This window comes from Rutidosis leptorrhynchoides, chromosome 1, assembly GCF_046630445.1.
Source record: "Rutidosis leptorrhynchoides isolate AG116_Rl617_1_P2 chromosome 1, CSIRO_AGI_Rlap_v1, whole genome shotgun sequence".
NCBI classification, from domain to species: domain Eukaryota; kingdom Viridiplantae; phylum Streptophyta; class Magnoliopsida; order Asterales; family Asteraceae; genus Rutidosis; species Rutidosis leptorrhynchoides.
Window position 1 is genome coordinate 689,301,511 of NC_092333.1, and position 16,529 is coordinate 689,318,039.

The following is a 16,529-nucleotide window of genomic DNA, read 5'->3' on the forward strand; positions in this document are numbered from 1 at the left end:
AGTTTACTTCCAACCTTTTGATCTAACTCCACCACTCTTTGATTCCAAGATTATTTCTTATCTTTTGCAGTAACTTTGTCCAAGTAACTTGAGGTAGTAACCTTGTTCATAATCTTATTCAATTCATATTCATATAACTATCTTATTTTGTGGTATAAAATTTTAACAACAAGAACATAGTTTGAATGATTTCAAACTTGTTCGCAAACTAAATAGATCCTTCTAACTTAACTTTTGAAAACACTTCAAAACCTGTAATATATCATAATGATATGCTAACCTAACAAGATATAACTTGGTTTTACAAAGAACATCTTAAAAACTGAATCTACGTCGTCGGAGTGCAACCAGGGGCTGTTTTGAGTTGGATAATTAAAAACCATCTTGAACTTTGAATTGGAAGTTCATGTTCTGAAAAAATTATATTTCTTATGAATATGTTAACACATAAAAATTTCATAGTTTAACTCAAAGTGTAAGTATTTTTAGAAAAATGATCATTAAATGTTGTTTTTATGATGGAAAATGATCACTTTCATAAGTTTCACCAAAGTTTGACCTATAACCTATGATTTCGAATACAAACTAAGGTATTTTCAGTTCATATTCTTAAAATTTGACTCGATCCAAGGAAGTAGCAAGTTGAACCAATAAAAACGGAGTTGTAATGAAGAAACTACGACTAAAACAAGATTGGGTATCTGAAGCTAGTTTAGCTACGAAAATATTTGGAGAAAAAGTAAATTAATCATATCTTTTCTAATTAATATGATATTTTATATATAATTACTTATGATTTGATTTTATATATTTCAGGACCACCCGTAAACAACACGAGAAGATTAATCATAAGACCTCATGATTGTACGCAACACGTCATTTGATAACACGGTACTTTATGTACGCAACACGTCATTTGACAACATGGTACCATGGGTCGAGATTAATTCTGATCAATACGAATACGATGGGGTCTTTATTTATTTTATTTAAGCAACTAATTGTGGACCACTAACATCGGACTGCTAACTACGGACTAAGAAAATATTAAAAGTATTAAAAGTATATATATATATATATGTAACGATTACTTAAAAAGAAAATATGTTGATATATTATATATATGGTTAGGTTCGTGATATCTATCGGAGACTAAGTCGAATTAAATACCTTCAAGGCAAAAGTGAGTTTCATTTGCTCCCTTTTTAATTGCTTTTGCAATATATATTTTTGGGCTGAGAATACATGCGCTGCTTTTATAAATGTTTACAAAATAGACACAAGTACTTAAAAATATATTCTACGTTGAGTTGTACCACTGGCATATTTTCCTGTAACTTGGTAACTACTATTTACATGGGTATTGTAAACGCGAATCCTGTTGATAGATCTATCGGGCCTGACAACCCCAACCGGACTGGACGACCAGTATTAAACGGTTGCACAGTACTTCATTTTGGTGACTACACTTGGTACAGTGTAGTGAGATTTCATAATAAAGGGAATATGCGACGTTGATTAAATGTTAAGTATGGTTACCAAGTGCTCAACCCACTTAGAATGCTTTACATACACTTGCAGTGTATTATGTTTATGATTATGAAATCTTGTGGTCTATTAACATATTGAAATGATTGTTATGATAAACCTATGAACTCACCAACCTTTTGGTTGACACTTTAAAGCATGTTTATTCTCAGGTACGAATTATGTCTTCCGCTGTGCATTTTCTCAATATAAGGACAATACTTGGAGCCGATCATCGCAATGGGACCAAATGTTGATGACTTCGTCCAGGTAGATTAGGACGGGTCCTTTCAGTTGGTATCAGAGTGGTGGTCGTAGCGAACCAGGTCTTGCATTAGTGTGTCTAACTAGTAGTTGTTAGGATGCATTACTGAGTCTGGACTTCGACCGTGTCTACATGTCAAAAGTTTTGCTTATCATTTCTAGTCGGAAATCATCTGCTTATTATCCTTAGGAAATTACCTGCTTATCATTCATAAGTCTAGACATGTTTTACTGCATCTACTGCATTGATAGTGTATAGACGAATTCTTATCTTAGCATATCTGTTATTGCGAACTTTGACTGATATCTTTTCAAAGATTCTCCGTAATTTACGAGATTTTGGTATTATATATACATATGTAAATTATGTATTGAAGAGTACCAAATCTAACTCCTATAATCTATTCCATACCAAAAATTCATTTTCCTCATTATACAAGATGTATTCCGCATCTAGTTCGAATTCTTCAGATTCCGACAGTTATGCCGATATGGATTTCCATTCGGGCTCCGAAAGCAGCGTCATCGGAATGGATCAACCAATTTCCCATCATATATTCTGGATGAATTGGGGATGGGTTCGTAATATACTAAATCACTGGAGACAAGAAGAAGGTGATCCATTCCATCCACCAAATTGCCCTCTTGGCGATGAACCTGAAGCACTTACCGGCGAACCTATTCGAAACACCATTTTCTCTCTCATTTCTAGAGTATCTCGTCACGATTATATACTATCCCATATTACAAATCTTGTTCATTCGCTCGCTCCAACCGCCAATCATCCCGGTGTATTAGCAGAAGTTAACGAACTTCGCGCTCGCGTGACGGCTTTGGAGGACATGGTGCGAAGGTTGCAAACACCAGCAGCAGCACCAGTAGCATAATCAGCACCACCATCAATAACATCAATAATACCATCATCACCACTAACAAACAACATTCGCATCACACGTCTCGACATCATAATCTATCCCACAAACATCAACATCATACGCACCATAGATACCAAGGAGTACCAACAATAATGAACGATGAAGTATTGATCCATAACTTCATTGATATTCTGCGAAGAATATGTGGTTTCAAAAAGTTTTAGAGATTTCTTATTCTAGCTCAAACCGAAAAGCAAATGAGATTAATATCATATTAACTCATTAAATTCATGATTTCATCTGAAGAAAATATATATGTATATATGTTTTCATAAAGATTGTAATTAAAAGTTCTTTTGTACAAAATATTAATGGTGAAATTTTTTTTTTTAACGGGTAGGTAATACCCGAGGAATAATTAGATTTCATCTTAATAAGTTACATTGTACATTCGTCGAAGCTGATTCAACAGTCATTTACTATCCTACTTACAACCACCGATATACGTATCCGTTCACCGCAGAATAACCATTTTCATTCAATTTCATATTTGGATTTTGACTTCCCAGAATCCAACAAGTGGCATATGAAGAAAACATATGACAAAATAAAATCTGTTAGAAACAAACAAATTAACTATGAAAAATTTTGTTAAGAATCCACGCTAACTGTTCCAGCTAGCTGTTCCTAGCTAACTGATTACATTTTATTTATCGCAGTTTATTTATCGCAATTTAATTATCGCACTTTTATTTATCGTCATTTAATTTCTATAATTATTTTACGCACTTTAAATATCGGGACACGTATACAATATTTTGACATATCATATCGACGCATCTATATATATTATTTGGAATCACCATAGATACTCTATATGCAGTAATGATCGAGTTCTCTATACAGGGTTGAGGTTGATTCTACAATAATATATATAGTTTGAGTTGTGATCGAGTCTGAGAGGTATACGGGTCACGACACGTATTAATTAATTCGTATATTATATATTAAAATATATATGAATTATTGGACTGTTACTGTGGACTATCGACTGTGGACTAATGACATTGGACAATTAAAATGAATTAAAATATTGATTATAACATATGAAACTAAACATTTCTTCAAGATTGTCACTTGATTTCATCTTAAACCTCATTGTATCTCGACGATTACAATCAGCGTTCAAATATATCATGATTCTTAAAAACACCTCAATCGAGGGGATAAACCAACCGCACTTCATCTACGGAAGAAAAGATTGATGCATATAGTTATGCATCTGGAAAAAAAACCTCAGAAACTGAGTAAACATTTGACACGTATCTGTTCTAGTTCCTTTGACATTGTTATTACCGAAGATCGTTTTGCAATCCCTTTCCAAAGTAGCTAATTTTGTCACAGCTCCAGCAAGTCAACTCCGACTTTTCATCCGAAACAACTTTATTATAATCGCGATATATATGCGTACTCTTTATTGTTACTGGGGAACCTTTTATATTCCACAATATTACCATCAGCGATTAATCATTCTAAAAACACAATTCTCCTGAAACTACCTCGGTTTGATAACCGATGACCCAGATCAGTTAACTTTGAAAATGCTGACGAAGCAGCATGTTGTAGATGATCTTAATGGCCAAAAGTTTGATGATAAAGAAAGGAGTATTAGGAATGCTCGATAGAAAATTTAGTACTGAAAAGCGGATTATGTGAAACTATGAAGAAAGCCGTGGACAAATCACAAAGAATAAGTTTGCCTTCAAAGAATCCAAATGATTCTGTGCCTGCTGAAATCGTTAGCAAATATCTTATTTCTCATTCTAAACCTTCACATACAAATCTTCTTCATCATCCATTGATATTAGAAATTCTATGATATTCTCGTATGTTCTATTATAAATATCCTCCATATTTCTAGCGATATTTTCACAACTATTCTTATCTGAGATCATTTATCTCTCCGTAATATCTGCAACATAAAAGAAACTGTGTTAGTTTCTAAATTCTGAAACCTTCAAGTTTAAAATATGAATGTTTTGAAGTAGTGTTAGGAACTGAAACATGGATTAGTATAATATAATGACACTTGATCAACGTCATTATATTACAGTAAGTCATGCTGAGTTTATAATGAAGCATGATGATTCACAGTACCGTCATCATGTGCCATTTACACGACTCTTACATTCTATCTAATCTCTAAACATATCAAGAGAATATTTTTCTAGATGACTCGGTCTTCTCCAGGGTATTCTGGTAATTTAACAAATCAAAATCGTTCTATTACCATTTTCTTCTTAGAGCATTAGCTATGTTCATTCTGAATTTCATATCTACGAATTCCTGACCATTACTCGGGAAGAGAAAACGAAAGCATGAAGCTCCGAAAAATAATGAAGAATATAAACTTCGATAATAACCTCGAAATTACAAACCGTGTATATCAATGCAGATAGCAATATAGAGACACGGGAGAATTAGAAACACTATAAACACAAGAGTATAGTAGAAGTAAATAGATTCTTCTGGTGGTAGATGAAAAAGAAGAATGACAGATATAAAAGTTAGGAGTATATCAAGAATCAGGACTGGATGGAGCATATTGATGAATGCTTTAAAGTAAGAATCAAGGGAGAAAGAACAGAAGGTGTGAGTCGTGGAAAATAAGGAAACGAAGGGGTGAATTTATAGTGAAATATCCGACAGAGCAATCGAAACAGATTATTGCATATAATCAAAGAAAATCCTGATTTCCTTAATCACCAAAGAACCAAATCTTATTACGTAAGATTCTCTTAAAATCCCTTAAATCCCGGAAATCAATCATAACTACGTCATCGGTTAAGACGAATATATTTTACTCATCTCACTCTTTTACGATAGTCTCATTTATATTCTTCGCATAATCGAATCGTTTTATCTACATTACTCAATGATGATAAAACTCCATTATCACCTTATATTTGTCATGAAAACCTTCTTATTGTTATCCATAACAACCTCTATCAAATTTCGGGGACGAAATTTCTTTAACGGGTAGGTACTGTAATGACCCGGAATTTTCCGACCAAATTATACTTATGAGATTAATATTTATATAAATTATACCATAACAACATGATAAGAAATCCAAATTGTTGAGACTTGTGTTTTTGAAAAGAGTTTTACACAACGTTTGACCGTCCAATATGACCGATGATATCACGAACTATATAACATACGATAATTATACGTTTGTGTATATATATATATATATTTATATATATTTAACATGATCTAAGGATGGTTTAACATCTCATTGTGTACTAATGACAATGAGTTATAAGTATATTTTGAAACTACTAACTTAAATTTTCAAAACGATAACTATACGTAACATTCTTTGATATATATACTTATAATCTATAATGCTTATACATGTATCGTATATATAATGTATTTAATCACTTTTTAAGGACTTAAATACATAAAACAATATAAGTATATTCACAAAAGATAGCTATATTTGAATTCTCGTTCCGTTTCCTCAAAATTTCTATACGTATATCTAGGGTATATGTACCCGTATCATACCCAGCTTCTATACGTATTTACTATTGGTATATACACATCAAATGAAAGGACCCGTTCATATACATTATAAACGATTCACAATAGTTGATTACATCGCGAGGTATTTGACCTCTATATGATACGTTTTACAAACATTGCATTCGTTTTTAAAAGACAAACTTTCTTTACATCAAAAATTGACGGCATGCATACCATTTCATATTACATCCAACTATAATTGACTTAATATTAATCTTGATGAACTCAACGACTCGAATGCAACGTCTTTCAAAGTATGTCATGAATGACTCCAGGTAATATCCTTAAAATGAGCTAATGCACAGCGGAAGATTTCTTTAATACCTGAGAATAAACATGCTTTAAAGTGTCAACCAAAAGGTTGGTGAGTTCATTAGTTTATCATAATCAATCATTTTCGTAATAGTAATAGACTACAAGATTTCAGTTTCCATAAATATCCGTACACTCGCAAGTGTTTAAAAATATTCTATAAGTTGTAGGCACCCGGTAACAAGCCTTAACGCTCATGTTTTACCCTCTGAAGTACACCAGATTAGGTGTGTTTAAAATAACCTCGAAGTACTAAAACATCCCATAGTCAGGATGGGGTTTGTCAGGCCCAATAGATCTATCTTTAGGATTCGCGCCTACCGTACATAGACAAGTAGTTTAATGTTACCAAGCTAAGGGTATATTTCTGGTTTAAACCCACATAGAATTATTTTTAGTACTTGTGCCTATTTCGTAAAACATTTATAAAACAGCGCATGTATTCTCAGCCCAAAAATATATATAAAAAGGGAGTAATGAAACTCACAATACTGTATTTCGTAGTAAAAATACATATAACGTCATTTAACAAGTGCAAGGTTGGCCTCGGATTCACGAACGTAGCAATATTGAGATTCAATATTGCAGAAAAGTACGTAGACGCAACGGAGATGATAAACACTAGATTGACCTCACGAGCATACCCATGAACCATACCCATCACCTCCATAGCTATAACCCATAATTTCCTTAGCTTCGACTCATTCAAAAAAAAACTATTTTGAAATCACTCGGACAGCACTCAGTCGTAATTTTTTATGTATACTAATAATATCTTGAAATAACACAGAGCAAATATATATATATATATATATATATATATATATATATATATATATATATATATATATATATATATATATATATATATATATATATATATATATATATATATATATATATATATATATATATATATATATATATATAATATATATATAAATCGATTGAGAGAGTTTAGAGAAATATATTTTCAAGTTTCTATGAAATAATGAAACCTATTGAATTCTATTTATAATAGATTTTTGAATTATTAAAGTGAATTATTAAAGTATGAATTATTAAAGTGAATTATTAAAGTATGAATTATTAAAGTGAATTATTAAAGTATGAATTATTAAAGTGAATTATTAAAGTTAAAGTAAAGTAAAAGTAAAGTAAAGGTAAAGTTAAAGTATAGTAAAAGTATAAAAACTATGTATATATAATACGCGTATAAAATATATAATATTAATTTAAATCGTTATATATATTTAATGAATTAAAATATAAATATCGTTATATTTATTATACTGGTTAAGTAATGAGTTGTCAAAAGTGATTCTAGATATTTATAATAGTTATATACATTTTAATAATAAAGTTCTTTTTAAACTGAAAACGTCTTTGTACGTTTAAAAATAGATTAATAGAATATTATGATAACCAATTCTCCACTAACTTTTGTCTAACTTTCATAAATGACACTTTTTGTTTTTATTTATAAATAGCTTTACAAATTATTCTGAATATCGTTAAGAGGAATAGATTTTCTCAAATCATAGTGGACCTCTCAACAGAGACTTGTAATCATAATTCAATGTTTCTGATAATTCAATCATTTAATATATATATATATTTTTTTAATTTCGTCGAAAATCATATTGAAACAAATACGTTCGTGTAAAGTATTATACGTTTAATACTTTATTAATATTCTCAAGTTATAATATATATATACATATACATATTTATTTATATATAACGGTTCGTGAATCTTCGGAATTTGGTCGAGGTTATAATGAATGTATGAACACAGTTTAAAATTCTTGAGATTTAACTTAACAAACTTTGCTTATCGTGTCGGAATAATATAAAGATTAAATTTTAAATTTGGTCAGAAATTTCCGGGTCGTCACAGTACCTACCCGTTAAAGAAATTTCGTCCCCGAAATTTGATAGAGGTCGTCATTACTAACAATGAGAATGTTATTATAACGATTATAGAGTTTTATCATGTTCAAGAAGAATGGATAAAATAATTCAATTACTCGAAGCGTGTGAGTGAAGTTATCGTAAATGAATGAAATAAGATAATAGTGATTCGTCGTATCTTTTGATGTCATCACGATTGATCTCCGAAAAGAAAATCTTTGTAATCTATATTGGATTTGATTATTCGGCGATTAAGGAAATTATGATCCTCTTCGAATTAATGCGATAATCCATTTTGATTTCTCTGTCGGATATTTCACTATAAATCCACCTCATTTGTTTTCTTACAACTCACACCTTCTCAACTCATATTTTAAAGTATTTGTCAATATGCTTCATCCAGTGCTGATTCTTGATATACTCCTCACTTTCATATCTGTCACTCTTCTTTTTCATCTGCCTCCGGAAGAATCTATTTACTTCTACTATACTCTTGGTTTTATAGTGTTTTTAGTTCTCCCATGTCTTTATATTGCTATATGCATTGATATATACGGTTTGTGATTTCTGGGTTGTTGTTGGGTTTTATATCTTCCCTTATATTTCAAAGTCCTTGCTTCTTCTATAATCATTGTCATCCACAGTTAATGCTCTCTTCTATTTGCTATGATTTATACTCCCATTTCTAGTTCGGAGCTTTGTCCTTTTGTTTCTTCTTCTTGCGATTAAGCACCGCTTGTAATGGTCCAGAATTCGCAGATATAAATTTCAGAATGAACATTGTTAATGTTCTAGGAAGGAAATGGTAATGGCCCGATCTTGACTTATCAAATTACCAGAATACCTCAGAAAAGGCCGAATCATCAAGAAATATTTTCTTGATATTTAGAGATCAAAGAGAATACAAGAGTCGTGTAACATAGCACATGATGATGTTATGATCTGTGAATCATCATGTTCCATTTAGAAACTCAGCATGAATTACTGTAATATAATCACGTTGATCAAGTATCATTATATTATACTAACTCATGCTTCAGCTCCCAACACTTCTTCAAGAATATTCCTATTTTAAACTCGAATGTTTCAGAATTTAGAAACTAAAATAGTTTCTTTTATGATATAATACAGATAGCGCGAAGAGGTAAATGATTTCAGATAAGAATAATTATAAAAATATCTTCAGAAGTATGGATGATATTTATAATGAAAGATACGATGATATCTTAGAATGTCTAATATCAGAGGATGATGAAGGATATTGTCCGCAGGGGTTTAGAGTCAGGAGCAAGGTATTTGTTAATGGCTTCAGCAAGTACTGAATCATTTGGATTCTTTGAAGGCAGGTTCAGCCTTTGTGATTTGTCCACAGCCTCCTTCATACTTTGCTCAATCCGTTTTCAGTTCCAAAGCTTCTCTTTTTCTGAGCTTTGCCAATATACTATCCTTTATCATCCAACTTTTTACTGTTAAGGTCGTTTACAGTTTTTGCTGCTTCATCAGCATTTTTAAAATTTCGAGAACTGGTTCGCATTTTTGGGTGTTTTTCAGAAATTTCTCATTCAAAGAATGTAAGTCTTGGAGGTAGACGTTGTGTGTATATGTAATTGTTGATGTAGACATGCTGCGAGGTTTCAAAATAATGATTGCTGATTCTCAATAATTGGTATGGAAATTCTTGTTATAAGGTACGAATGAGTATATGATAGGGTTTCGATAATTATAATGATTTTTTTTTTTGGAAAGTCAAAGATCAGTGAAGTTGTTGGTAAGTTTATTGCTAATGTGGTGAATATAAACGATTCCCCAGTAACGTTGGCGAAAGGGTAACGTATCTATCGAGGTTATAATAAGACTGTTTTGATTGAGAAGTCGAAGTTGACTTGCTGGAGCTGTGACAAAACTGTCTATTTTGAAACGGAATTGAAAAGTTATTTTAGCTGATAAATGCCAAAGGGTCTAACACGGATACGTGTCGAACTATGACTTGGGTTTTGAGAGTTTTTCAGGTGTATAACTGTGGGTAACATGTGGTTGGATCATCATCTCGATTGTTCTTTAGTTGAAGTGTCTTCAGGAATTTCGAAGGGTTTGAGCACGTATTGTAATCGTTAATACATATGATGTTCTAACACAGTTTTGAAGTCAAAGTATAGATTTGAAAGATATAGGAATCTAAGAGTGATGATACTGGTTATATTTCGAATTGAATTATGCGATTTCAAAATCAGAATATGTAATTGAATTTGAATGAGTATGATTGTTTTGATTTATATGAAAGAATGGATATTGTTGTTAAAGTAGGGAGTATAGTTGATGATTGCTGAATCAGTTTCGAAAAATGTAATATATTAATTGTGAATTTATATATCTCTCGGGTATTACCTACCCGTTAAAAAAAATTTCACAATTAATATTTTGTACAAAAGAAGTTTATTACAGTCTTTATGAAAATATATGTGTATATTTTCTTTAGATGTAATATAGATTTAATGAGTTAATATTAAATTAAACTCATTTGTTTTACGGTTGGAACTAGAATTGAGTAATCCCTAAAACTTTATAAATTGCATAAGTATTTCTTCAATAATATTGAAATAATGAATCATTACTTTGTTATTTGTTGGTTTTCGTGAAATTATTGTGAACTTCGCAAGGTACGAATGATGTTATTTGAAAAAGTTCGAGTACATCGATGATGAAAGTGTAAAATCAAACATATATTCGAATAATACACTTAATTTATTATGAATTGGATTTTTATTGAATTGAGACAGAGATTGTAATTAACGATGGTTAAGTTGCAGATGAAGGACGTACATCATTGCATATTTGTAATATGAATTAACTGAGTAGTTAAGATTCACACATAATAGCTTAGTACGGGAAGATTTATTATGGTTTAAAAATTTATACATATAAAATATACATATAAATCTTTCAATTGGAAATGAGTTAATACTTCATAACTCGTTGATACAATATATTTGTTGTTGATTCGTAAGGATGTCCACAATGATTCTTGAACTGACAGAGTTTGTGATGTTACAGGTGCTGTTGATTCTGACGATACTGACGGCACTGACTGTGTTGATGATGTTACGGTCCTGTTGATGCTGTTGGTAAAACAATTCTAGCTTGTAAATCGTACACCATTTTCGATCAAAGTTTCTACTCTACCATCTCCGTTCACTCATCCGATTTACGGTCAGAATTAAATAATCTCTAAGATTTTGGAGATTACATAACTGCCTCAGAGATATCTCTTTAATGAAGTTTATGAATTAATACTTCATCGTTTGTTGTTGTTGATATTCCTGGATATTTACAGGGCGTATGACGTTGATGTTTGAGATACAGATTGTGATGTTGCGGTGTGGGATGTGGATGTTGTTATTGGTGGTGGTGATGGTACTGTTGGTGTTAGTGATGGTGGTACTGTTTATGCTGCTGGTGCTGTTGCTGGTGTTTGTAACCTTTGCACCATATTCTCCAAAGCCACTACCCGAGCGCGAAGCTCGTTGACTTCTTCTATTACACCGGGGTGATTGTCGGTTCGGATGAGCGGATAAATAAAATCTAGAATTTGGTGTAGTATATAATCATGACGAGATACTCTGGAAATGAGAGAGAAAATGGGGTTTCGAACAGGTTCGCCAGTAAGTGCTTCAGGTTCATTGCCAAGAGGGCAATGTGGTGGATGGAAAGGATCGCCTTCTTCTTGTCTCCAATGATTAAGGAGGCTACGAACCCATCCCCAATTCATCCAGAATAGATGATGGCTGATTGGTTGATCCATTCCAGTCACACTACTTTCGGAGCTTGAGTGGGATTCCATTTCGGAATCCGAGGAACTTGAACTGATGATGAATTCCATTTCGTACGATTTGATAAAGGATTTTTTCGATACGAAATGATTTTCTGGCTATCGGGTGGTATTCTAACTACATAGAATATCTATATATATAGATCAAAAGATTTCATAGATTACGGAGGAATTTACGGAATATGTCAGGCAAAGTTTACGGTAATAGATACGATAAGATATGATTTAGCAGATACGCTAAGATATGAATTTTGTCGATACACTATTCATGTAATCAATGCAATAAGATGTGTCTAGACTAAGAATGATAAGCAGGTAATTTCCTAAGGATGGTAAGTAGATGATTTTCGACTAAAAATGATAAACAAAACTTTTGACATGCAGACACGGTCGAAGTCCAGACTCACTAATGCATCTTAACAACTATCAGTTAGACACACTAATGCAAGACCTGGTTCGCGAAGACCATCGCTCTGATACCAACTGAAAGGACCCGTTCATATACATTATAAACGATTCACAATAGTTGATTACATCGCGAGGTATTTGACCTCTATATGATACGTTTTACAAACATTGCATTCGTTTTTAAAAGACAAACTTTCTTTACATCAAAAATTGACGGCATGCATACCATTTCATATTACATCCAACTATAATTGACTTAATATTAATCTTGATGAACTCAACGACTCGAATGCAACGTCTTTCAAAGTATGTCATGAATGACTCCAGGTAATATCCTTAAAATGAGCTAATGCACAACGGAAGATTTCTTTAATACCTGAGAATAAACATGCTTTAAAGTGTCAACCAAAAGGTTGGTGAGTTCATTAGTTTATCATAATCAATCATTTTTGTAATAGTAATAGACTACAAGATTTCAGTTTCCATAAATATCCGTACACTCGCAAGTGTTTAAAAATATTCTATAAGTTGTAGGCACCCGGTAACAAGCCTTAACGTTCATGTTTTACCCTCTGAAGTACACCAGATCAGGTGTGTTTAAAATAACCTCGAAGTACTAAAGCATCCCATAGTCAGGATGGGGTTTGTCAGGCCCAATAGATCTATCTTTAGGATTCGCGCCTACCGTACATATACAAGTAGTTTAATGTTACCAAGCTAAGGGTATATTTCTGGTTTAAACCCACATAGAATTAGTTTTAGTACTTGTGCCTATTTCGTAAAACATTTATAAAACAGCGCATGTATTCTCAGCCCAAAAATATATATAAAAAGGGAGTAATGAAACTCACAATACTGTATTTCGTAGTAAAAATACATATAACGTCATTTAACAAGTGCAAGGTTGGCCTCGGATTCACGAACGTATCAATATTGAGATTCAATATTGCAGGAAAGTACGTAGATGCAACGGAGATGATAAACACTAGATTGACCTCACGAGCATACCCATGAACCATACCCATCACCTCCATAGCTATAACCCATAATTTCCTTAGCTTCGACTCATTCAAAAAAACTATTTTGAAATCACTCGGACAGCACTCAGTCGTAATTTTTTATGTATACTAATAATATCTTGAAATAATACAGAGCAAATATATATATATATATATATATATATATATATATATATATATATATATATATATATATATATATATATATATAAATTGATTGAGAGAGTTTAGAGAAATATATTTTCAAGTTTCTATGAAATAATGAAACCTATTGAATTCTATTTATAATATATTTTTGAATTATTAAAGTGAATTATTAAAGTATAAATTATTAAAGTGAATTATTAAAGTATGAATTATTAAAGTGAATTATTAAAGTATGAGTTATTAAAGTGAATTATTAAAGTTAAAGCAAAGTAAAAGTAAAGTAAAGGTAAAGTTAAAGTATAGTAAAAGTATAAAAACTATGTATGTATAATACGCGTATAAAATATATAATATTAATTTAAATCGTTATATATATTTAATGAATTAAAATATAAATATCGTTATATTTATTATACTGGTTAAGTAATGAGTTGTCAAAAGTGATTCTAGATATTTATAATAGTTATATACATTTTAATAATAAAGTTCTTTTTAAACTGAAAACGTCTTTGTACGTTTGAAAATAGATTAATAGAATATTATGAAAACCAATTCTCCACTAACTTTCGTAAATGACACTTTTTGTTTTTATTTATAAATAGCTTTACAAATTATTCTGAATATCGTTAAGAGGAATAGATTTTCTCAAATCATAGTGGACCTCTCAACAGAGACTTGTAATCATAATTCAATGTTTCTGATAATTCAATCATTTAATATATATATATATATATATTTTTAATTTCGTCAAAAATCATATTGAAACAAATACATTCGTGTAAAGTATTATACGTTTAATACTTTATTAATATTCTCAAGTTATAATATATATATACATATACATATTTATTTATATATAACGGTTCGTGAATCGTCGGAATTTGGTCGAGGTTATAATGAATGTATGAACACAGTTTAAAATTCTTGAGATTTAACTTAACAAACTTTGCTTATCGTGTCGGAATAATATAAAGATTAAATTTTAAATTTGGTCGAAAATTTCCGGGTCGTCACAGCACCTACCCGTTAAAGAAATTTCGTCCCCGAAATTTGATAGAGGTCGTCATTACTAACAATGAGAATGTTATTATAACGATTATAGAGTTTTATCATGTTCAAGAAGAATGGATAAAATAATTCAATTACTCGAAGCGTGTGAGTGAAGTTATCGTAAATGAATGAAATAAGATAATAGTGATTCGTCGTATCTTTTGACGTCATCGCGATTGATCTCCGAAAAGAAAATCTTTGTAATCTATATTGGATTTGATTATTCGGCAATTAAGGAAATTATGATCTTCTTCGAATTAATGCGATAATCCATTTTGATTTCTCTGTCGGATATTTCACTATAAATCCACCTCATTTGTTTTCTTACAACTCACACTTTCTCAACTCATATTTTAAAGTATTTGTCAATATGCTTTATCCAGTGCTGATTCTTGATATACTCCTCACTTACATATCTATTTATATATAACGGTTCGTGAATCGTCGGAATTTGGTCGAGGTTATAATGAATGTATGAACACAGTTTAAAATTCTTGAGATTTAACTTAACAAACTTTGCTTTTCGTGTCGGAATAATATAAAGATTAAATTTTAAATTTGGTCAGAAATTTCCGGGTCGTCACATCAAATCAACATCCTAATCAACATTATTAGTGCCCTAGATATCAGGTAACTAGAATTTTTCAAGTAGTATGAATTATTAGTAAGAAAACAAAATTAGGAATCCTTTTCTTTCTTTATAAACTAAAAACGTTTTTATAAATGAACACCATTTCTTCACTCCATTTTCTCATACCTACACCCTCATTTCTCTCTCAAAATACTCCTAACTTCATACTTTATCATCTCCAAGCATTTTCCCCATCATTTAGCTTCAATTACAAGCCTTAAACACCGTAAGAAAACTCTTTCAAGAACATATCAAAATAACCACCCATTTGAAGAAGTTTACTTCCAACCTTTTGATCTAACTCCACCACTCTTTGATTCCAAGATTATTTCTTATCTTTTGCAGTAACTTTGTCCAAGTAACTTGAGGTAGTAACCTTGTTCATAATCTTATTCAATTTATATTCATATAGCTATCTTATTTTGTGGTATAAAATTTTAACAACAAAAACATAGTTTGAATGATTTCAAACTTGTTCGCAAACTAAATAGATCCTTCTAACTTAACTTTTGAAAACACTTAAAGACCTGTAATATATCATAATGATATGCTAACCTAACAAGATATAACTTGGTTTTACAAAGAACATCTTAAAAACTGAATCTACGTCGTCGGAGTGCAACCAGGGGGCTGTTTTGGGTTGGATAATTAAAAACCATCTTGAACTTTGAATTGGAAGTTCATGTTCTGGAAAAATGATATTTCTTATGAATATGTTAACACATAAAAATTTCATAGTTTAACTCAAAGTGTAAGTATTTTTAGAAAAATGATCATTAAATGTTGTTTTTATGATGGAAAATGATCACTTTAATAAGTTTCACCAAAGTTTGACCTATAACCTATGATTTTGAATACAAACTAAGGTATTTTCAGTTCATATTCTTAAAATTTGACTCGATCCAAGGAAGTGGCAAGTTGAACCAACAAAAACGGAGTTGTAATGAAGAAACTACGACTAA